This window comes from Antechinus flavipes, chromosome 2 (assembly GCF_016432865.1).
Source record: "Antechinus flavipes isolate AdamAnt ecotype Samford, QLD, Australia chromosome 2, AdamAnt_v2, whole genome shotgun sequence".
Taxonomy (NCBI): Eukaryota; Metazoa; Chordata; class Mammalia; order Dasyuromorphia; family Dasyuridae; genus Antechinus; species Antechinus flavipes.
Window position 1 is genome coordinate 602,482,544 of NC_067399.1, and position 25,396 is coordinate 602,507,939.

General features: G+C 38.6%; 1 long non-coding RNA gene across 2 annotated transcripts in view; it reads right to left on the bottom strand.

Annotated features, from left to right (window-relative positions):
• The window catches only part of LOC127551655 (uncharacterized), a 102,763-nt gene that overhangs the window by 18,343 nt on the left and 59,024 nt on the right, over window positions 1-25,396 (bottom strand). The window contains exon 3 of one of the 2 annotated variants that reach the window (XR_007951147.1): window positions 16,869-16,916. This is a non-coding gene — a long non-coding RNA (uncharacterized LOC127551655). Of the gene's footprint in view, window positions 1-16,325; window positions 16,917-25,396 lie in introns of those variants that run through there. The other variant, XR_007951146.1, reaches the window with a different exon arrangement.

Below are 25,396 nucleotides of genomic sequence, written 5' to 3' on the forward strand. Positions count from 1 at the left end.
TTTCGATTACATCAAATTAAAAAGCCTTTGTACAAATAAAACTAATGCAAACAAGATTAGAAGGGAAGCAACAAACTGGGAAAACATTTTCACAGTTAAAGGTTCTGATAAAGGCCTCATTTCCAAAATATATAAGAAATCAAGCCATTCTCCAATTGATAAATGGTCAAAGGATATGAACAGACAATTTTCAGAGGATGAGATTGAAACTATTACCACTCATATGAAAGAGTGTTCCAAATCATTATTGATCAGAGAAATGCAAATTAAGACAACTCTGAGATACCACTACACACCTGTCAGATTGGCTAAGATGACAGGAAAAAATAATGATGAATGTTGGAGGGGATGCGGGAAAACTGGGACACTAATGCATTGTTGGTGGAGTTGTGAACGAATCCAACCATTCTGGAGAGCAATCTGGAATTATGCCCAAAAAATTATCAAAATGTGCATATCCTTTGATCCAGCAGTGTTTCTATTGGGCTTATATCCCAAAGAAATACTAAAGAAGGGAAAGGGACCTGTATGTGCCAAAATGTTTGTAGCAGCCCTGTTTGTAGTGGCTAGAAACTGGAAAATGAATGGATGCCCATCAATTGGAGAATGGCTGGGTAAATTGTGGTATATGAATGTTATGGAATATTATTGTTCTATAAGAAATGACCAGCAGGATGAATACAGAGAGGACTGGCGAGACTTACATGAACTGATGCTAAGTGAAATGAGCAGAACCAGGAGATCATTATACACTTCGACAACGATATTGTATGAGGACATATTTTGATGGAAGTGGATTTCTTTGACAAAGAGACCTGAGTTTCAATTGATAAATGACGGACAAAAGCAGCTACACCCAAAGAAAGAACACTGGGAAACGAATGTGAACTATCTGCATTTTTGTTTTTCTTCCCGGATTATTTATACCTTCTGAATCCAATTCTCCCTACGCAACAAGAGAACTGTTCGGTTCTGCAAACATATATTGTATCTAGGATATACTGCAACATATCCAACATATAAAGGACTGCTTGCCATCTAGGGGAGGGGGTGGAGGGAGGGAGGGGAAAAAAATCGGAACAGAAATGAGTGTCAATATAATGTAATTATTAAATAAAAAAACTTAAAAAAAAAAAAAAAGAAAAAAAAATGTACAGATTCAAGGAAAAAAACAATATTTTAAAAATTCAGTGACTATCTTTTGACATAGAAAAGACATGAGTTGAACTCTCCCTTTGCTGTGGGGCAGTCACTGGAGTAGCCACTGTTCTTCAATGAACCAATGGGGAACTGGCTTCTCTCTCTCATTCTCTGCATTCTGCTAGGATTATTTTATGCATACTCTTCTGTTTTTAGAATATTCCAAATGCCTTAGCACATTCCACAGTCTGTTGCGATGTAATCCAGCCTATCAGTAGACATCACAGAACAAACCAGTTTCCCGACTCCAGCTCTGCTACCAGTGGATTTTGACAGGCCATTAGGAACCACCTTGCCAGACTCATAACCCTCCCCAATTGCAAAGACTTTGTGTTGTGGTAATCCAATACAGGAGGTCTCAATAATAGTTTACATATTTTTAAGACCAGGGAATAGAGTGCATGCAAAGTCATTACAAGTCTCCAAAACAAACTCTTGCAGCCTATTAATAACAGGGTACTGCTTTGCCCCTCCATCTCCACTGAAAGATGCTCAGGTTCATTTTTCAGATCCAGCTGTACTGCCTCAGTAACAAGGGCACACCTCTTGATTTTGTGCACTTAAGATTCCCAGAGAACGGTGCCATTTTTAGAGGCTATCTTACTTCCTCTTCCCTGTGTCTCCTCTCAAGAGATTAGCTATTAACATGGAAATAGCAAAGTAAATGCTCTTCCACCTGCCATCACATCATAGTCACAGCCAGATAGATTTCATTCTACTTGCTAAAGTCCCCAAATGCTGCTTTTACATTGAGATGGGTATCTGAGAAGCTGTGATTTGGTTTTGTTCTTAAATAGCTCCCCGTGGAAAAGGCAGTCCACTCCAACCCATTAGCACAGCATTTACTAATGAGGCATCTATGAGTGCATTCAACCTTGACAGCACTAGGCAACATTTTGTTGGTTGCTGTCAAATTGGATATCATAGAATTTGTAATCTCCAAAATTATAGACTAGATTTGTTGTTGTTCAGTTGTGTCCTACTCCTCATGATACATTTGAAATTTTCTTGGCAAAGATCCTGGATCGGTTTGCTATTTTCTTCTCCAGGTCATTTTACAGATGGGGAAACTGAGGCAAACAGGAATTAAGTGATTTGCTCAGGATCACAGAGCTAGTACACATCTGAGGTCAGATTTTAACTGAGATTGTTCTGACTTCAGACCTGGTACTTCATCCATTGCACCATCTAGTTGCCTTAGAGGTAGCATGGTATAGGGAATAGACATTGGAGTCAGGAAGACTTGAATTAAAATATAACTTCTGACACATGAATCTGGGCAAGTCCCTTTACTGTTTATCACCCCACTCAACTCTCCAAAACTGTAAGTTCAAGATAACTCGTGGTACTGAGGAAACTTCCATACTGGGAAGTCTCTAGCCTAATGAAATTTTAGATGGACCAAAAAATAAACAAAAAAACTTTGATATTTACATGATCTTATTGCTACAAAGAGCTTTCTTAATTTAAGCTTCAAACTAACCTTATCCCCATTTTACAAATGAGGAAAGTAAAGCCCTGAAAGATTAAATGACTTGCCTAAGATCACACAAGGAGTAATTGACAAAGCTTGGACTCAAATCCAGTTCTTCAGACTGATTCCAGGCCTCTTTCCCTACACCAAAAAGTCATTTTCACTTATAATTTAGTTCTTTTTTAAAAGTCTGTTATTGGTAATTTCATAAGGGAATACATATAATTTAGTTGTTGAAATTATATTTCTGAAATGAACCTATTAAATGTTGATTGCAAGCTGGAGTAGGGCAAGCAAGATTGCTTATAGCTGCTTTGGTGGTTTTTGAAAATTCATAGGTCATCATGACAGCTTCCAGGAAATTAAAGAGGGGAACAAAAGATTGGGTTCATTGAAATTGGTAGCATTATCCATATGTAGCATGAGTACGACTATTTTGGGGGGGAAGGGAGTCTTGTCAATCAACGTATTTTATTTTCAGATCACAGCCATTTTCCTATTATCCCTACCTCCTTGTTAGGATGGAAAAACAGGTGAGCAAGATCAACTAACCTAGTGAGCTTGCCTGGCAATGTATGCAACATCCTGCCCACGTAATCTCCCACTTCTGAAAGGAAGGAGCCATATATCATTATCTCTTCTCTGGGACCATTTGGTTTTTCAATTACATGAGCATAATTCTTATCTCAAACTCCATCAGGGAAAAAAAAAACAAGTAAAAGTTTAACCTTTAAACAATAACATTGGAATTCAAACCTTGGCTGATTTTTCCAATGCACCAAAAGAAATTACATGGAACTTATCTGCCAACTAAATCATAAAAGATTGAAACTGGAAGGAATTTTAAAAATAATTAGTCCAACTTCTTCATTTTATAAATAGGCAAAATGAGGCCCCCCAGAGATGAAGAGACTTAGCCAAACCCATACAAAGCCTGGAGAACTTGAGCCAGAACTCAAGTCTCTACTCCAAATTCAGTGCTTTATGCCAGCTGCTGGTAATTTATAGGGATGGCGAAGTGAAAGTAACAGTCAATATATAAAAATCCTAGAGCAAAAAATGCCACATTATATAGACTAGTTGCCACCAAATCTGAAAGGAAATTCAACCTGGCACAGACCACTCTCCTGGACTCATATTTCACACTGTGTAGATCCAGCAAATTATTCTATCAGAGAAGCTGTAGGTAGGGACATTGTTTTATGCAGCCAGATGAGTAATAAGGAACAGCAATAGCATGGATAACAACAATAGTAATAATAATAATAACTTTTATATAGCACTTACTAGGGACTTAGGCTTACTAAGTGCTTTACATTTATTATCCCATTTTATCCACACAACAACCCTGGGAAATAGGTACTATTCTTAGCCCCATTTTACAGATGAAGGTCATTGAAATCTTTAATAAATTACCAAATCTCATTTTAACCTTCTACCACAACTGAACCCTACTAACAAAGGGTCAACCAATCTACTAATAAGTGCCAACATCAGGCAGCATTGGGCAGAATTTGAATATGATCAAGTTCTCTTAACTAGCCCAGCTTTCCTCAAAGATGCTATAGCACCATGAAAATGCACTTTTTCTTTTCTTTTATTCTTTCTCATCCTTCCTTCCTCCAACACTCCATCTTTTCCTCCCTTCCTTCTTTCTTCCTTCCTTCCTTCCTTCCTTTCTTTCTCTCTCTTTCTTTCTCTTTCTTTCTTTCTTTCTCTTTCTCTTTTTTCTCTCTTTCTTTCTCTCTTCCTCTCTCTCTCTCTTCTTTCTTTCTTTCTTTCTTTCTTTCTTTTCTTTTTCTTCAGATCTACCCATTTCACTCAAGTCAAAATTGTAATAGCCATTCCTAGACCTCTCCTTCAGATGATCCATAGGTTGTCATGACCTGCTTTGTTTCCAGCCTGGGTCAGTTTGCCTCCCCTTGGGCAGTCTGATACTCCCATCTCCCTAACACATTCACTATGTTGGTGCCACATTTAATGTGGACACTTGGTCAGTTTTAACCCTTCTACAACTCAGAATTTTCAAGCTCAAGCAATTTTCAAACCTTAGACTCCCCCAGTTACAGTAGCAGGGACTAAAAGGGTACACTAGTACACTAGACCATGAAAATATTCCTAAGAAAAATAATTTGAAAGTATACGAGGTCAGTCACTCAATACTCCATTCCTTTGATCCAGTCAACCCATTAAATGGACATATACCCTATGGAGGTCAGAGGCAGAAAGAAAAATCCAATATATACCAAAATATCCACAGCAACACTCTTGGAGGTAGCAAAGGACTAGGAACATAGTGGGTACCCATCAACTGGAGAGGAACTAAACAATGGCAAATTTATGAATGTAATGGAATATTATTGCATCATATGAAGTGAATATGAGGAATTCAGAAAAATGGAAGGATTCATAAAGTAATAGAGAGAGGAGAAAGTAGAGCCAAGAGAATGTTGTATACAATGACTACAATAATGTAAATAAACAATACTAAAAAGTCATTGAAGCCTGATTGCAAAATTCAATCAGTTCCAGAGGCAAAAATTAAAACATTTTTGTTGCTGTTGTTCATCCTTCATTGTTGAAAAGGACCAATGACATCAGAACAGTGATGGCTTGACAGGCAAGAGAACTGGATTTAAGTGAGACAGAGCTGGGCAAAATCATCAGTCTCACTTTCTCCTCCAAGGTCATCTGAGTCCAGTGGTGAGGTACAGATTAGGATCACTGGAGTAACTCCAGATGCAGTGGAAGACTTTGGCCTTTTGAAGCTAAAGTCTTTCCAAGGTCTCAGTTTGTCTGAGGCAACACCCATTCAGTGATTTAAGTCTAGGTAAGAAATGAGGCAAAAGTTGATCTAGTTTGCCTACTGGAGTGGGGAGGGGATCAAACTGAGAAGGGAAGACCCTCTGTTCTGGGCAGAACAGAAAAAATTGCTATTTACACTCACTCTGAGTCATTAAAACCCAAACAATGACCCAGAGAGGCCTGAGCTGGAATTTACTGTTGGCCAGTCAGTGAGAGTCAGCATGATTGGGGATTAAGGCAAGATCAGTTAGCTCCATTGGAATCCCAATGGGCTTTATTAAAATCTGGGTTTTCAGTGCTCTATTTCAAGAATTCATGAATGAAACTGGGCAAAAGAGTTAATTGTTCCAGTTGTTTGTTTGTTTGCTTGCTTGGTTTTTAATGGTAAGATAAATAAGCAGGGAAGAGGGAGGAAACCATACATTACCTTCTTTTGATAGAGGTGGGGAACAAGTGGGGCAGAATGTTGTATGCACTATCAGACTTAGTACTTTGTCAGATTATCCTGCTTAAACAGATTTTTTTGTGAGGAGGAAGGTTTAAACTTAGGAACAGGTGTGTGTGTGTGTGTGTGTGTGTGTGCACGCGCGCACGTGTGTATGTATATTACATATATTTAAGTAACTGTGCTTTCTTAAATGTATATTAAACAAGGCAGATAAACAAAAAAAATAGTAAAGAAAGGAATCTGGAAGGTACCCAAAGTGGACAATAAGCCCCTAAAATAACCAAGATCAGATTATATTTAGATTTCCTTTCTACTGGAAAATCACTTTGAACACATTTTTCTTCAACTGATTCCTTCATTTCCTCCTCGAGGATCTTTCAGTATTATTGAGGTGGCTACCTATTTTCAAGAGCAGTCTAAAGGGCAGAAATTCAAATCTATATTCTGAACACCCTTGGATCTTTCCCCTTTGCTTTCCAAAGTAGCTGTCTCAAAGGAATACTCACTGAATATGATGTGTCAAGTCCATTAAAGGGTAAAAAGACGTCTGTGTAAGTTCTTCTGAAGTCTTTTCCCTAATATGGTACCCATTGTTTTGTTCCTTATGTTCAGTGACACGAAATAGTCATTAAAATGCTGTCAGCTTAAATCAAACAAGAATATTTCCTTTTCTCAAAATAGAAAAAGTCTATTTCATTTCTTGGGGTAATGGTCTGTTCAGCACTGGAGTTAAACTCAAAAGACCATAGTTCAGGATCTGGCTTGACCTCTTGCTGTGAGGCCTTGGGAATCCCTTGTTCTCTCTGAGTCTCATTTCTCTCATCTATAAAATGAAGGGGATGAACTCTGAAGTCCCTTCCAGCATTAACATTCTATGAGTTCCTTTTTCTGTGAGGTTTTAAAGAAACATCTTAAGGTTTCCTTTAGTGTCCAGCTCCCTTTATGGACCACAGTATCAAACCACACATTCCTTAACTGCTTCTGTCCAACTCTGGCTTGTCTCTATTGTGTATGATAATTGATTGCCTGGGTTGCAGTGATATATGTGATTTCCTTTCCCTGAATGATCCAAGATTAGTTCCCAAGGTGTTAGGCAAAAGCCCAAGTCTCCTTCTGTTCTTTCTGCATGAGTGGGTGGTTGACCAGTTAGGTTATAGAAAATGGTAGGGGGACATCTGGTCCTTAAAATGACAAATGGGATCAACAGAATGAAATGAAAGTAACACTTTCATTTTGCCTGTGTGCTTTCAGCTCCCAGATAAGACTGAATATAATGTAAAGGTGTCTACAATGTCATTAAATACAATAATCCCCTCAGCTTTTGGTAAAACATGCTGAAAAGATCTGAAAATGTTAAAGATGGAAGCAACTTAGAGACCAGCCTAGCCAAATTTTTATTTTATAGATGGGAGAAATATAAACAGAAAAATAAGTTTTTTATATTTCCTATCAGATTAAACATGAAATCAATCAATGAATATTATTGGACGTGTCCATCATTGTGAACACAAAAGGCATATTTAACTCTTAACCTGTCACCAAAGTATTCTAAGCTTTGGTTTGCAGAAAGGACATATTTTTAAAACATCAATTAACTTCAGGTGAAGAACCTGAATTAGGAATTTGAACCCCAAGTTATGAAAAGAAAAGGTTACTGAAATGGGAGATGTGGGGACATGGTAATTGCCCTGATAAAGCCATGCTAAAAAGCACAGTAGGAGAAATAACAATAATATAGCTGATAATAATTGATCTTGCAGCTAATAGTCACAGTGGCTAATATTTATGTAATGCCTATTATGTTCCAGGAAGCATGGGGTAACTTGGGGGCACAGTAGATAGAATACTGGGACTGAAGTTAGGGAGACCTAAGTAGTTCAAATTTGACCTCAAACTTATGAGCTGTGTGACCCTGAGTAAAAAAATACTTATCTGTCTCAATTTCCATATCTGGAGCAGGAGAAGGAAATAGCAAACCACTCCAGTATCTTTGCCAGAAAACACCCAATGGGGTCACAAGAGTCTGAAAAAACTCAATAACAATAGGTGCCAGCCACTGCGCTAAGCACATTGTAATTATTGTTTCATTTGATCCGGGGTGGTCAGTGTTGTTATTATTCCCATTTTACAAAAGGGGAAACTGAGACAGACAGCAGTTAAATGATTTGGTCAGGGTCTGTTAGTAAATGTCAGGCTGGATTTGAATTCAGGTCTTCCTAATTCCAAGTTCACCACTCTATCCACTGTGTCACACTGAAAATTATAACACTCTAGTGCAATAGAGAAGCACAGAGTTGGAAAAGCCCTCAAGGAGTCCAAGTCTCATTTTCAGAGAGAATGAAGCAAACCTGAAAGGAGCAGTAGGTGGTGGAGAAAATTCAGCACTGGGCATCACGAGGTCCTGTGTTCCCGATTAAATGCTTAGCTCTGACCCTTACTATAAGTGTGTGATCTTGAGAAATAACTTAAGAGTTTCAGTTGCAAAATGGAGAAGAGGAAAGGAGAGGAGAGATGTGAGGAGAGAAGAGGGGGAAGGGGGAAAGGAAGGGAAAAAGAAAAAAAAGAGAAAGGGAGAGTAAAAAAGTGGGAGGAAAGGAAGAAGAATAGAAAGAAGAAAGGAAGGGAGGGAGAAAGGGAGTTAGGGAGGTAAAAGAAAGAATAAAAGAAAAGATAATTGACTGCCAAATGAACTTGTTTTTATAGTTACTAACTTGCTTGGTTCTTCCCCTTTTGCTGAGGACCAGCAGGCACTAGCCAAGTCCAGCTTATCTTTGCCAACCATCATTCTTAGACTATGCCACAATGTGCCATCAATCATCCCTTTGTTGTTTCAGGTACAGCCAGCCCTGGTACAAATGTACTTGCCCTGGCCTTCAGCCCCTATTGTTGGGGTTTGTTTACTCCAGCAACATCGAGTCATCTGGTACCTCACCCCATGGAGCATCAGTGAGGAGGCTGCCATTCAAAGAGAAGGCTGGAAACAAACAGCTTATCACTGCTCCTTTGTATGGGAACAATCAGTGCCCCAAGACACAAGAATGACCACAGAGAGGAAGTCTTAGAAGCAATGTCCTGCCCCTCCACCCCAGCACATTTGCTGATATGAATTTTTTTTATTTGATTTGATTTCCATGAAAGGCAATTTTAGATTTGAAAAAATACAGTTTCAATTGCAGAGAATTCTTACTGCTTAAAGAGCATCATCCAAACAGCTATGGATTCAAGGCAAGATTAAAGGCACAAATTGTATATTATTCACAGTATTAGTATTAGAGGTAGGAATCTTTCAAAAACTAGGTACTTGGTTTGGTAAAATAGTATGAATGGCTCCCTACTGACTCCTTAATACAATCTTTAACTTGTTTACATATTTTAAGGAGTTTGATCATTTGGTCTGAATCTGCCTTTTTTTTTTTTTTTTTTTTTTTGCTGAGGCAATTGGGGTTAAGTGACTTGCCCCGGATCACACAGTTAAGTGTCTGAGGCTGGATTTGAACTCAGCTCAAAGTATTCCTTTTATGCTCACATTTTCCTAAAACACATTCTTTATATCTTTCTATTGCCCCTTCCACACCTTCCTTTGTATTATAATTATCTGTGGATGTGATAATAGCTCCTAAAATAATGATAGCTGATCTATAATAACTTATGGTTTAAAATGGATTTTAAAACATTCTCCCACTTGAATGACCACAAGATATCATTTCTCTTCTGCCTTTGACCTGAAAAACAGAATTATGTTATCTTTCATCTTTGTGTTCCCAGCACCTACCACAGTGCTTTGGGCATAGTGGGCACTGGATAAAAGTTGAAGTGAATTCCATTGCTCTAAACTCTAAAGTCCTGTGTCAGCCATTATGGATATCATTTGTTTAACATTCATCAATGATTGTCTAGTAACTATCCTTTTATTTCTCCATTTTAGCTATAGATCTGCATTACGTTTCTTTTTGAAGGCAGGCATATTTTATAATTTGGTATATATCCCACCATGCCCTGAACATAAGTAGCTACTGCTCTGATGATTGACTGATTTTGGATGATGCATTTAATTAAATTATGATTATGCTTAACTTCATCTAAAGTCAGATTAATTGAATTTGAAAGTCCTTGCTTAATTATTTGTGATTCTGAAAAGCAGCTAAAATACACTAATCGAGTATATTTTATGATTTCTAAAAAATTAATAAGATCTTGATATTCTTATTAATATTTTAGAAACCAATATAAAGAGATTTTTTTAAATTAGAAAGACTTTGCATTTTGTTATCAAATATGTGAATAGATGACTCAATCAGAATTTCCTGAATAATCAATGCATCCCATACTGAAAGCTAAATGTGGCAAATCACTAGACTTGGCACCTGATAATTCAGTCCTATCTTTATCAACCTACCCTCAAACTTCCTTTCTGCTTCCTCTTCCCAAACTTTGAGGTCTAGTCTATTGGAGGAAAACATCATAGTAAAAGGTTTTAGAGACCTAGCCAGGAAGTGGCATGAAGGTCTGGTTCCAGGCAAAAAAAGAGATGCAAGCCTGGGGACCCAGGTATAGAGACTAGGATGGGGGGCGGGATTTGGGAGAGACCAGGAAGATGACTGGAGTAGACACATCACAACAAGGAGATTCTCAGATTGGCCTGTGTCCCAGTTGCTGACATTTAGGGAGAAGAAAATTCAAGGGATACTTCCTCTACCTTGGTGGGACTCAATCCTGGATCCATCCCACAGTCTGTGGCTATCAACTCCCTTCCTCAGGGTAGTCTTCCCACAAGATCAGAGTACCTGTTTGACAAAAATTGCTGGGAAAATTGGAAACTAGTATGGCAGAAACTAGGCATTGACCCACACTTAACACCATATACCAAGATAAGGTCAAAATGGGTTCATGACCTAGGCATAAAGAATGAGATTACAAATAAATTGAGGAACACAGGATAGTTTACCTCTCAGACCTGTAGAAGAAGAAGAAATATCTGACCAAAGAAGAACTAGAAATCATTACTGATCACAAAATAGAAAATTTTGATTATATCCAATTGAAAAGTTTTTGTACAAACAAAACTAATGCAGATAAGATTAGAAGGGAAGCAATAAACTGGAAAAACATTTTTACAAAGGTTCTTATAAAGGCCTCATTTCCAAACTATATAGAGAATTGACTCTAATTTATAAGAAATCAAGCCATTCTCCAATTGATAAATGATCAAAGGATATGAACAGACAATTCTCAGACCAAGAAATTGAAACTATTTCTAGCCATATGAAAAGATGCTCCAAGTCATTATTAATCAGAGAAATGCAAACTAAGACAACTCTGAGATACCACTACACACCTGTCAGACTGGCTAGAATGACAGGGAAAGATAATGTGGAATGTTGGAGGGGATATGGGAAAACAGGGACACTGATACGTTGTTGGTGGAATTGTGAACACATCCAGCCATTCTGGAGAGCAATTTGGAACTATGCTCAAAAAGTTATCAAACTGTGCATATCCTTTGATCCAGCAGTGCTACTACTGGGCTTATACCCCAAAGAGATACTAAAGAAAGGAAAGGGACCTGTATGTACAAGAATGTTTGTGGCGGCCCTGTTTGTAGTGGCTAGAAGCTGGAAAATGAAAGGATGTCCATCAATTGGAGAATGGCTGAATAAATTGTGGTATATGAATGTTATGGAATATTATTGCTCTGTAAGGAATGACCAGCAGGATGATTTCAGAAAGGCCTGGAGATGCTGAGTGAAATGAGCAGGACCAGGAGATCATTATATACTTCAACAACAATACTACATGATGATCAATTCTGATGGATGTGGAACAATCTTCAACATCTTCAACAATGAGATGAACCAAATCAATTCCAATAGAGCAGTAATGAACTGAACCAGCTACACCCAGTGAAAGAACTCTGGGAGATGACTATGAACCACTACATAGTGAAAAGATTTGCCTTTTCTGTGCCCAGTGTTAATTTAGCTGAGCCTTACAAAAGATATGGACAGTTTTGCCACAGGGAATGAAAAATAGCCCTACTATATGCCAAATGTATGTTGCTGCTGCTCTTGCTCCAGTAAGAAAAGCATTTCCAAAAGTTATGCTATTACATTATATGGATGAATTTTCATTATCTGAAAGTAAATATGTTAGAATATTTACATTGTTAAAATAGTGTATACAAATTTATACAAGTGTATATATATATGCTGGGACATGTAGGTATATATGTATGCTATCATCAGCTTCATTGTTTTTCTTAATAAAATGTTGGAATTCTTGTTCTTCTTTATAAATAATAATATAAGAAGGTTCTCTCTGGGGGAGAGGTGCAGGTTTCTCGGGGGAGGTTTTCTTGGAGGCAGCCTTAGTATCAGTTCAGATCAATAATCACCCCAAATGCAGCCAGCTGGTAAAAATGCAAACATTTATTTTCTCTTTCCAAAGTAGCCCGGTTAGTTGAGGTCTCTCTCTCTCTGCTTGGTTCCAAGAGCTCCCTCTGAATGTCTCCAAATCCAAAGGTTTTGTCCTTCAGCCTCTGCCTCTGCTTTCTTCAACCTCCAGAGCCAGTACCAAGTTGAATCTGTCTTGCTTCTGAGAGAACCTTCTCAATCTTCACTGAACTCTCCACTCGTAGCTTCTTCCTCTGAAAACTCTTCTTCCGCCACCAGCCAGCCAAGTGGAAAATATTCTGGGAATGAATCACTCTTCACTGGCTTATATATGACTCTTCTGAGAGAATGGAATTATGGTTTTTCTCCCATAGTGCTCTCTGGCCCTAAGAGCTTCAAGGGAGGTGTGAATTCAGATATCTCATACTAAACCCTGAAATCTCCCAAATGTGTGAACTCCAATGAGTAAAGGTGTGAACACAAGCATTGTATCAATTAGTTCTACTTAGTACCTTGTTTCCGGTTCTGGCCCAAAACATCTTCTTGTAAGATCAGATCAATAATCTATCAACTCTAATGAGTTAGCAGTTTGTAAAGATTCCAACAACATAGAATTCCCAAACCCTATATTTTTACCCTCCTGAATTTTTTATTTCCTTCACAGGCTAACTGTACAATATTTCAGAGTCCGATTCTTTTTGTTCAGAAAAATAAGTTTGGACATGTATACTTATTTTGTATTTAATTTATACTTTAACATATTTAACATGTATTGGTCATCCTGCTCTAGGGGAGGGGGTGGGGGAAGGAGGGGAAAAGCTGAAACAAAAGATTTGGCAATTGTCAATGCTGCAAAATTACCCGGGCATATAACTTGTAAATAAAAAGTTATTTTAAAAAAAAGATCAGAGTACCCCCTTCCCACTGCCTGGCCCAGGGAAATTATACCATACAAGATGTCCTAGAACAGAGTAAAAGCAACAGGGGGATTGGTGGCAAAAGCTAAATACATGGACAGAGTGCTTCTGTCCAGCTCAACCCCTGCTGTAAAGTCGCAGGAATTGTGTCTGGTAACTCTTTCTTGGGTTCCTGAGCACAGAACATGGTGCCCTATAAAAGTCAGTCTTCAGGGAATGTTTATGGTTGATGATAAGAGCTCATATGTTTCCTGCAAAACAAAATCTACCTCCCCTCTTCATGTCCTATAGTCATTTGAGGAGGTTCTACTCTACTTGGCACTCCTGATGCATGATGTTTAGCAAAATCCTTCTCTTCAAACTTTATTAATCTTTATGATTCAGAATGTTTAGATGAAAACTCCTTTCTCCAGATAACCTGATCCAACCTTTGTCCCTATGCAGCTCAAAATTAGTCCTTCCTAATATATTATTCTCTCAGACACCTCATAGTGAAAAGAAGTCAACTATGCTCTAAAAATTCTTCACTGCTTGTTGACTACCCTCTCTCCCTTAATTCTTTAGATTTCTCCCTTGCACATTCTTTCTACCTCCTGATGCTAGATAGAGCTCAGCTTCCTCCTGATGACTACACCTCTTGGGACTTTTTTTAATGCTGATTGCTCCTCTTCTCACATTCCCTGGCACACAGAGCTAGGAGCAAGAGTTGGCAAATTCTTTGGTTCCCATTATCACTTTCAGTGCCTTCCTAAGCCATCATCACCAACAATTACTGTGCCTCTAAAGTCCCTCCATTTAGATCATTCTTGGTGTGGAATAGGTAGATCTGGACATCAGGTTCTCTGATTCTAAATCTAAAATTCTAAATTCCCTGATTCCCATTTCACTGCATCATGTCAGGGACTCAGGAGATGTCACACTCCTGAGAATAGCCTCTCTTAAGAGTCTTCTCCGCTAAGCAACTGCCTGAGTTAGTAGGAGTGACAGGCAGGCAGGCAGATTGGCAGAACCTGATTAGTATACTCATGATCCCAAATACAAGGCAATGTAATACACAAATAAATATGTTTATTTATATTTTGTATATGAATATTTATAAGCAATATTAAAATAAATAAAAATTAGGAATAAATAAAAATAAATATTATCTCTATTATTACATAATAAAAATGATAGAGATCATTAATTTTGTAGGATTTTTTTTTTGGCTGAGGCAATTGGGGTTAAGTGACCTGCTAGAAAGTGTTAAGGGTCTGCATCAAATTTGAACTCAGGTCCTCCTGACTTCAGGGCTGGTACTCTATCCACTGCACCACCCACCTGCCCCAATTTTATAGGATTTTAGAAAATAGTGAAGTCATTTCCAGCTGGCAGAAAGCAGAAGATAAGTCTTAATGGAGAAGCTAACATTTAAGCTCAGCCTGGAAGAATGATCCTAAGGAGATATATAGGGTTAGCAGGAACCAAGCAGAGAAGCTAAGGATTTGCAGATTGTATTGATGCCAGTAGAAGACGGAAAGGGCCTGACTAGGACTCACTAAGGAGCTCACTTTATGCCCCTTTGATTAGTTAGACATAGAGAAAAAACACCAGAACCAAGTATGGTAAATGTAGGAAAAAATAGGTAGGATAGATTTAATTAAAGCTGACAAATGTAACTAAAATAAAGCAAATTGGAGGCACAAGCCGTGAGTAGAAGGCAATGAGGAAGTCAGCAAGAGGACTGAAATAAAGTCAAAAAATCAAAGACAGCAGAAAGTATAGCATCCAGGTACCATAAGACTGACCTGCAACTGTAGGATGAGAGACTGGAGAATTGTTTTGCTTAAATATTTACATCTTTAAAATTTTAAACTTCCCTTTTTATATCAAGGTACATGATGGGTATCAGCAGACTGTGGAGAATTCTGGAGAAAAACTGGAGAAAAGGATGTCAAGAACTTGAAGGGTAGGAAGAGAAGATGAGTTAGTCCTCTGGCAAGTTGAAGAGATGGCAGTGGACTGCCAGCATCCTCCACAGATACCCTAGCAATGTAGGAGAAAGCAAGAAAAGCCTCCAGCATTTTGGGAACCCCACCCTGGAGTGGACTTTGGGGGGATGCAAATGAGAGCTGCCTAGGATGAGCAGGCATAGATGAGTTGCAATCTGTGCCATGAAGGGAATTCCTGAATTTATGAGATTACAGATCCATTTAGATATTAAGTAATTGTCTCAGAGCTTTCAAAAAGCATTCATATCTTTTCTTTTTACATCACCCTCATTTCTGAATATATGTCCCCCTTCTTTCCTCCACAGCTTCCTCCCTTATAACAATGAATGAAAAATAAAAAGAGAGAAGAAGAGGAAAAGATCAATCCAGTAAAATGTAATCAAGTCATTGCTTGACACTAAAAATAAATGCAATGTCCTTCAATTACAGTCCTGTAGGAGTGAGGGCTAATTAATGACTGGGTAGGGGACTAATAATTCCAACTCCTTGGATTCTTTAAGGACTACTGTACTTCTAGTTCTATGAAGTTGTTCAGATCTGACAGACCCTAAGGAAATAACAGATGCAATCTTGCTATCTTAGTAACACTTTTGAGTGTGGTGCATGTGAGCTATTTGTCTCTTGATTTCTTATCTGAGCTCGGTGTGATATGTAGAATGAGTAAGAACATCCTCTGAGTGTCAGGGAAACTGCCTTTGACACATATTGTCTGTGTGACCCCCAGGCACATCATTTAAACTCTGAGTACTCCTAAAAAAGCTTCCTGAAATTTTTAAGTCCCAAGACAATTGACAATCTCTACTGATAGAATTTTCTCACTAGGAATCCCTCACATGGATGAAATCACCAGTCTATTCAGATAGAGGCTTAAGGAGACAATCTAAACTAAAGCTTCTTAAACTGTAGGCCATCATGAGGTGGGGGGTGGGGGGGAAGGGGGGAAGGAGGGAGGGGAAGAAAAATATGGCAATGATATCAAATATTCCATTAAGTTGAGAATACTTTATGTAAAAATAAACAACCACATCCATCTCATTAATATGCAAATTTGCTTTTATCAATAACAATTTATCTTTAATAAAATGATCTATAATAAATACATAAATAATAAAAATCTTTAATAAATGGCAAAAATGTTTGACAAAGAATGGTTTTAAAATAAAGCTCTCTATTTATTATTTATTATCAGTAAATGTTTCATTTGATTATATGTCCAGGGTTGGCTTGACTTAGATAAAAAAATTTCTTGGAAGAAAAGACCTTTAGAAGCTTTCTTCTAAAACACAAGCTTATAGAGTAAGTATACAAAGGCCAACGGGCCATACCCACAGAGTGACAAGAAGGGTCTTAGTCATTTAATGAAACCGTGGCAACATGGCCTGCAGGCCATGGTCCCCCCAAAAATAAGGCCACTCAGCCTTTCCTTGTGGCTTACTTTTGTTGGGGCCCTATATTTGCAGGAGGTCTCTGATTCAACCTGCCAGAATCAAATGCCCACAGACTTTTTGCCAAGTGCTATGGAAGCCAAAAAAAGAGGGAGAGTGCCTAAGCAGGGATGGCATTGATGAATGTGAGGGGGCTTGAAGCAAATTCTGCAGGCCAGATAGAATTTTCGCAGCCTATTGATTTTGGAAACCAATTTACCAAGCTCGTATGAGGTCTCCTCCAGAAGCCCTGTCTTCAGTGCCATGCCTAGAAAAACAAAACAGAAGACTTTTTAATTCCTTCTGTGGCTCAGGGACCACCTACAGCTGCCAACTCTTTTCCATATCCATAGCAAGCTTGCTTCTCCACCCTCAGCCCAGTGGTAGTTGGAGAGATTTAACAGGTGTGGATAATTCCCCAATTGTGTTAGGAAAACACAGAACCGTAACACAAGAACAATGAAAAACAGCTGAGTCCAAATTGTAGTTATTGTAACTTTAATTGATTTAATTATTCTTACCTGTATTTTTCCCTCTGTATAAAAATGCACTTTCTTCACAAAGCAAGCCCTATTTTTTGGAAATGGCTAGCTAGATTAGCCTTGCTTAGATATCAAGAGCCTCTTTGGTCATTCACATAAGCTGCTTATACCCACTGTTCACCCATTTCCTAATAATACCAGCAGAAACAGCATGAAAAAAACAATGGAACCGCATCTATTCACAATGTATTTGAATTTGATTTGTACTGAAATTCGAATTCACATTGTTACTTTTTCTTAGTCTTGATTGCATTCCTTATAGGCTCCAACCTGTGCTACTAAATTAATCTATATGTTAGAAACAACTTCAACAGAAAACAGAATCCCCAGTCTCCTGCTCCATTTTCTGATTTGTATCATTTTTCTGCCTTTAGACAGATCACTTGAACTTACATTGTTCACACACATCCCCTCAAACTTATCCTTCATCTATAAAATCAGCATATCTACTTCATATACAAGGGAGAAAATGGTAGATGAATTGTCCTGAGAAAAGCCACAACTGGGAGGAGATGACCAGTACTTTGTCCTAAAATGCTAACATTTAGAGGATATCTGTAGTTCCTTAACAACAAAGAAACAATTGAGATTAGCACCTAGTTATCAGGAATAATTAACCAACCATGGAGCTACTAATTGCTGCTTCTTCCCCATCAAATCTTTACCATAATGATTACAGGATTTTCCTCAATGAGGAAAGGAACTCTTTAGGTAGTTATGAAATCAACTTCTTCACAGTGAAGGAGAAACAATTTAACTATAATCCATATTGTCAAGACGGAGGAAGGATTAGGATCATAAGATATAGAGAGCTAGAACAAATGGGAAAGCAATTAATAAGTGCTTTCTGTGTCCCAGGCACTATTAAGCATTAGAAGCAAAAGTGAAACAGTTTCTGCGCTCAAGAAATTCACATTCTAATAAACGAAAACAGAACGTATATAAACAACAGAATATATTTTGGTGAGGGGAATTACAGGTGAATTAATGCATCATCAATTAACCAACCCTTTCCAGAAGCAAGGGTACTAGGAAGGGTCTATTTCAGGATTTCTGAACGTTTTTGTGTCATGGATCCCTTTAGCAGTGTGGAGCATTACATGTGCCTTTTCACAAAATATTATTTAAAAATAAAATACATATGATTTTATACTCTATAGGAAATTGGAAAATATAATACAAACCAATTATGTTGAAATTTTGTTCTTATTCTGTCATTTCAGTCATGTATGACTCTTCATGACCCCCTTTTGAGTGTTTTTTTTTTTTTAGCAAAGACACTAGAATATATTACATTTGCCTTTTTCTTTCTCCAGCTCATTTTAGAAAAAAGAAAACTCGCACGAGATCACACAGCTACTAAATATGTAAACCATATTTGAACTCATAAAGAAGAATCTTCCTGATTCCAAGCCCACTTCTCTACTTGGCACTTCACGTGCCATCTAGTTGCCTTTGGTATATTGAAATATTGTGCACACACATATACATGTATATACACTCACACATATATACACATAAATATAGAGACATATATACACACACATTTTTCAAGTCATTTCAGTAGTATCTAACTCTTGATAATCCCATTTGGGGTTTTCTTGGCAAAGATACTAGAGTGGTTTGCCATTTTCTTCTCCAGCTCATTTTATAATGAATAAACTGAGGCAGACAGGATTAAATGACTAGACCAAGGTAACACAGTTAATAAGAATCAGAAGCTGGATTTAAACTCAGTTCTTCCTGACTCCATACCCAGCATTCTGGCATTTTATCTACTGTACTGCCGTGCTATATGTATGTGTGTATGTGTGTATGCACACAGGTATAATGTATATATATATATATGTGTGTGTGTATATATATAATATTTAAATACACATACATACACATATATACATATACATGTATGTATGTTTAAATTGTATAATTTAAAAAACTAAGTTCATGGAACCCAAGTTAAAAACCTCATTTTCTAGATTTTAAAAATCTAAGGCCCACAAAGAGGAGGGGGAGTTCTTTCTCCATGTCCTATAGCTGATAAGTAACAGAATCAATAGTTCTATGACTGTTGACCTATTCCTCCTCTTTTATCCTGATGCTCCTCTTAGCTGTAAGCAGTTGCAATAGAGCAAATTAAAATAAGTAAATAATTCCACTTTCCCACATTTCCTTCCAGGAGGGAACCAGCAATCCTGACAATATTTTGTGCAGTAAGAGCATGCATCTTTGTAATTACTTTTAGTGCCTGCAGAAGATGCCCCCAAGAAGATGCAAAAGTATCCCCTGAGTTGGAAGAGGAGAGGCTGAAGCTGGCAGAAGCAGAGGCAAAGGACCAGCAGCAAGAGCTGCCAGAACCAAGGAAAGCTTACTGGGCTGTTTTGGAAGAGACAATAAAGAACTACTTCAACAGCTGGCTGTATTTGAGGTGATTATTACTCTGAACTGAAACTAAGGCTGCCTCCAGAAAACCTCCCCAAGAAACCTGCTCCCAGAGAACCATTATATTTTAGAAAAGAAGAGAATACCACAGACCAACCCAAGAAGCAGTGAACCATGATGTGAAGAAACAAACCCAGATGCTGCCTTCATGGGTATTATGTATGAATCACTCAAGGGAGCTGTGCAGGTCTGGGGAAGAGAGCTTGACTCTCTAGCTTCCTAAGGTTCTTCCCCTACTTGAGGGGACCTTACTATCAGCTTGGGTAGGTTTGGTAGGAAAACAGCCTCAGAAGGATTATTTGATTCTAATGGCTCCAAATTCTTTTCCAAAATTAATGATGGCAGAAGAGGGGCAGGGGAGGGATGAGAGTGTTAATCCCAGGATAGCTGTAGAAACTGAAAGGATAGGGAAGGTGGGTTTCACTAGAAAAGATTGTTGTCTATTCTTGACTTTATATGGGTTCCAACGTGCATCTTTTCTGCATTCTTTGTTCTGTCCAATAAATTTGTTCTATGTGTCTGGCACATAAAAGATATTTAATAAATGTTTCTTGATTGATTCTATGTCTTGGTAACTTGGTATTTCCATGGGAGCTAAATGCCCTTTCAGGCAAGCCAAATTCTAATATTCCCAAGGAGAATCCTGAATCAGGACAAAGGAAGCCAAATTCAAATGTTCCCTGAGGAAAAGAAATGGACCAGAATTCCCCAAGACAGCACCCTGTGTGTGGGAACCCAGAACTGTGGTCATGAGCCAAGGGATACAGCAGCAAAACGAATTAAATGATCGATGGACAAATATGACTATTGAATAACTAATAAATTACATAATCCTATGGAGGAACATAAAGAAGTGTGAAGTATAAATAGTGAAATTTGTCAATACAAAACAACACAAGTATATGCTAAGGGCCAAACAGATGATAAGGACAATCAGTGCTCCAGACACCCAGAGATTGTGGATTTACACACTCAAAGGAGGCTTTGTGGAGAAGGTGGGACATATGCTGGACCTCTATTGGCAGGATTTAGCTAGGCCAAGAAAAGGACAGAGGAGTCTAAGTTTCCAAAGGAGAGTCTGCTGGAAATCTGGAGCAGAGAGAGGAAGTGGGATCATACCAGGCTTCCTGAAGTCTGGCTGGCACATTTAGACTCCTGCAAAGGGGCAAGGGAAGTCTGGAATTTGGGGCCAGATTTGGACAGAAAAGGTTAAAAACAAACAACCAAAGCTGTACCCAAAGTCTGTGTAGCTATTTTTAGCTCTCTTAAAGAAAGTTTCTGCAGGACTAGATGAGACAGGTATTTTTAAGATCTTTGGAATTTGGACTTGGGGTGGGGGGTTTCTAGAATTTTGGAGGATTTTGCACTTCACATAATTCCTGTTTAAAGACAGTTTCCTCTTTTCAAGAATGACTTCTGAGACTGAGCTTAGAAAAGACTGAACACACATTCCATCAGATCCTAACCACAGTACCATGCTCTCCTCCCTTTGGGCAGCCTCAACCAGCTCAGATCCACATGAAATTGGTGAGAAAGCAAGGCAAAAATAGTAGCTGGCGTAAGGTAAGGATGCTGCGGGGAATGAGATGTTGGAAGGTTGGCCAGGCTGCCTGGTGGTATCAAAAGACTCAGAATTTCCATGGAAAGAGCCAAGTGTAGGAGCAACACTCAAAATCTCTCTCCTCAGTCTGTGAAGAACTACTAGATCATTGTCCTTGAGGGATCACGGTGCCAGGTGTAATACTTACAAAGTGATCCCAAGGATGATCATAATCAGGACCCTGTCACTGACAATACTCCTGACTGAAGAGTAACACTGACCTTGAGAGAAATGATAAAGGGAAAGGATTCTGGAAAGCAAATGGATTAAAGAGTAGTTAAAAATTCACATCTCAACAGAAAAAGCTGATAATATTTTTTAAAGGGGCAATACCATGCCTCTAGAATACCATTCTAGAATAATACCATATTTATCCTGTGTAAAAAATAATGGCTGTTTATCAGTGAAAATAAGGACAAAGCACAAAATTTGTGCTCCACTGGGGGAAGAAAAAGTGAGAAACGTCTCTGACGTATAAAAAGTCCCATCACTCCTTATTAGATTCAACTAGTAATTTCACAATCATCATCTCAACTAACTGGCATATGAACAGAGCTACAATTAAGGTGGAATAGTTAAAGCTTTGTCACAGTGTGCCAAAATTTAGAGGGTGCTGATTATACTCTGATATTCTAGCAGATAGAAAATACTTAGTTTAGCATTTAGTAATAATAAATAATTAAAATAGGAAACTCAGCTACTTTTTCTCTTCCTTTCCATCCCCCTAACAGTGACCAGATACCCAAAAAGTTCACTGATATTTCCACCCTCTTCCTTCCTTGGGTACTAGCCTCCCCAGAAGTGGTCTCATGAAAGTTATTTCCCAGGACAACTGATATTTCAGGGTGTTGGTCATCTCCTTCTTTCTGCCCCCATTTCACCAAAGACTTTGTGTCTTAAGGTCTAAGGAATGTAGCTACCCTGTCTCCCACCCTTCCTGGCATTGAGGTCTATCCTAGAGGTCTCTTACCATCAACTATTGGGTTTCCCCAGATTTACAGATGTACACGTGTGAGTTCAAGTATATAAGGATGTAGAGATCAAAGGCACTATGCATTTTAAGGAAGTGGCAATTTGCAAATGTTTATAACATCTTCATCCCATGAAATCTTGCAAAACTAAACTGTATAATGTCCTTATAAACTAAGAATTTGACAATGAAATTTGGGATTTATGAAGCTTTCTGTGTATCTCACAGCCTTCAAGCTTTCTGGTATGGTAGGAGACTGGTGATTATTATCTAAACCAGGGCTTCTTAAACTTTCCATTCATGACCACTTTTCACCCAAGAAATTTTTATGTGATCTCATTTATATAGGTATATAAAATAAGCATACAAATCAAACACTTACTGATAATAAATCATGAATCCATAACCCCTACATTCAGCTACATGATCCCTATGAGGTTGCAACACACAGATTAGGAAGCTTTGAACTAAATCCAAAAACAAGTATGTTCTAAGCCCATTTTATAGTGAAAAAAAAATGAGAAATAGGTTACACAGAAAATTAGTGAAGGGCGAACCCACGCGTGGAAACGCAATCCAGTTTTCCTGATTCTTATAAAAGAAATGTACTTTCTTCAGAAGCTTTTAACCACATCAAACCCTCAAAAATCATATGGCTTGACGCACATTGCATATAAATTTCTATTTGAGTTCTTAGCATAGCCTCTCTCTTGAGGCAAAATGAGAGAGTAAAAAGAATGCTGCTGGACCTAGAATTGGATTCAAATCTCATCTCTTATACTTCCCAGCTATGTGACTCTGAGCATGTCACAATGTGCCTGAGACTCCATCCCTTCATCTGTAAAATGGAGATAATAATGCCTTTAGTACTTAAATTCCAGGAGTGCGCTGATAATAAGGGATTATAGAAAGAGACAGATAAATGCCAGCTATTATCATCTCCTACCATCCTTTAAGGTCGATCTCTTCACTGGAGCCTTCCAGGACTACCCCAGCTCACAGTGATAGTCTGTTCCTCTACCCTCCCACCTGGGCCACCCATCTCTGCCACTTGTGACTATCAAGAATCAGTAAGGAAGTCAACAAGGAATGCAAGGCAAAAATGCTGTTCCTGCTTTCAAAGAATTCACGTTCTAATGGGAAAGACAAATGGCAACTAAGTATATCCAAAGATGCACAAGATGCAGATGGGAAGTAATCTTTAGCTAAGAAATGGAGGAAAGTAGAGGGGAGGGGCAAAGAGGGATAAGAAATCTGAGGAAAAGCCTTTTGTGAAGAGGGGACACTAAAACTCTAAAAATCCTTAAAGGAGAAAATCTCCTTCAACTCTGCCTCAGTGAGGGACCCTGCTCCCAAGGGACAAACAAGTTTCATCCTTGTTATGTGAGATTTTCTCCTTTAAGGATTTTTAGAGTTTCGAGGTCCCCTCTTCATTTTGTAATAGAACGTGGGATTTGAGCTAAATTTGGAAAAAGCAAGGAATCGAGGAAGTGGAAGTGTGAAGGAACAAAGTTCCAGGCATGGAGGATTGCCAGTAAAAATGCCCAAAGATGGTGTCGCTGTAGTGGAGAGTGTGAAGAGAGAGAAGGATGAGAAGGCTAAGAGGAACATGTTAAGAAGGCCTTTAAATACCAAACAAGGTCCCCAGTAAAAAGTCCCAGAGGTAATAGGGAGCCCCAGGGGGTTATTGAGTAAGGGAGTGACATGGTCACGCCCATGTTTTAGGAAAGTCGCTTTGGTAGCTGAGTAAAGGACAGATGGAAAAGGGGAGGAACCTGAGGGGTAGAGAGAAGGAGCAGAAGGCAGTTGTAGCAATCCAGGCATGAGGTGATGAGACCCTGAATCAGGATGGCAGATGGGTTCATGGTGAGAAGAAAAATAGAAGGGAGAGCAGTAGAAATGACAGGACTTGGCAATGGACTGGATATGCCGAGAGATATTGAGGATGACACTCAAGTCGCAAATCTGAAGAATTAATTAGAAGGATGGTGGTATGTTAGTGAAGTTAGGAAGAGGAGAATCATGGAATATTTACAGCTAAGGGAGACCTTGAGGAAACCTATTTCAACTTCCTCACTTTATAGATCAGACTAGACTTCTACTGGTAAGTGTTTAACAACCAGCTTTTGGCCAGAGGGGAGGGTGGGGAAGAGTATACACAGGACACACACTTAAGTTTAAATTGTATTGTAATCGTGTAATTTATCACTTTCTTAAGTCCAGACAATCAACAAACAATAAATCAAGCTCTGATTTGTAGCATTTGCAATTCCTAAAATTTGAATGCTCACACTAAAAATTTAACAATCAGCTCTCATGAGCTTGTCTGAACTGGTTCCAGCAAATCCTTGGAGGATATATATGTTATTTTGGTAAATTCAATTCAATAAACATCTGTTTAAAAACACCTCCTAAATACAAGGTTCTAGACGGGGACACTGGACAAAAAGGGAGACAGGCATAATTCCTACCCTCATGAAGCTAACAGTCTAGTTGGGGAGATGGAAAACATATAAAAACAAAGAAATCTGATTATATTGTTTACTCTTTTTTAAAAATAAAAATGTGTCTTATCTTCCCAGATAATCCCATTCTTCTTCGCATATTTCATGGAGCCCAGAATATACAGTTTCTCAACAAATACCTGTGGATCAATTGATTTGAGGAAACACAAAGTATAATGGAGATAATACTGACATCAGAGAAAGCTGGTTTGATGTTGTGGGGAGGGAAGCAATAGGTTTTCAGGCAGGAGATCCAGGTTTCAGTTCCAGTTCCAGTGGCTTACCATCCTCTATGTCTGGAGAAGTCAAATGGATCCCCCAAGTGTCAGGATCCCCCAAGTGTCAGTTTCTTTCTCTGTAAAATGGACTCCGTGACCACTAGGGTCTCTCCCTGTTCTTGAAATGTGACCTCTCCTAACTCTGAACGAGTCGGCACTTCTCGGGCTCTCAGTTTCTTCACGCCGAGATGGAAGGAAGGGCCGCGCTTGATCCCCAAGATCCCTCCTCTCCATCACTAACTCTAGAACCCAGACCTTCCCTGTTTCGGTTCTGCCGTGTGCTAGCCCAACTCTTTCTCAGAACCTCGGAGAGGGTGCACTGGGACGGGCTCCCGCAGACGCCTCCAGCTCTTTTGAGAGAATTTTAAAAATGTCACAAAATTAGGGATTGGGGGGGGAGGGAGGGAGCTGA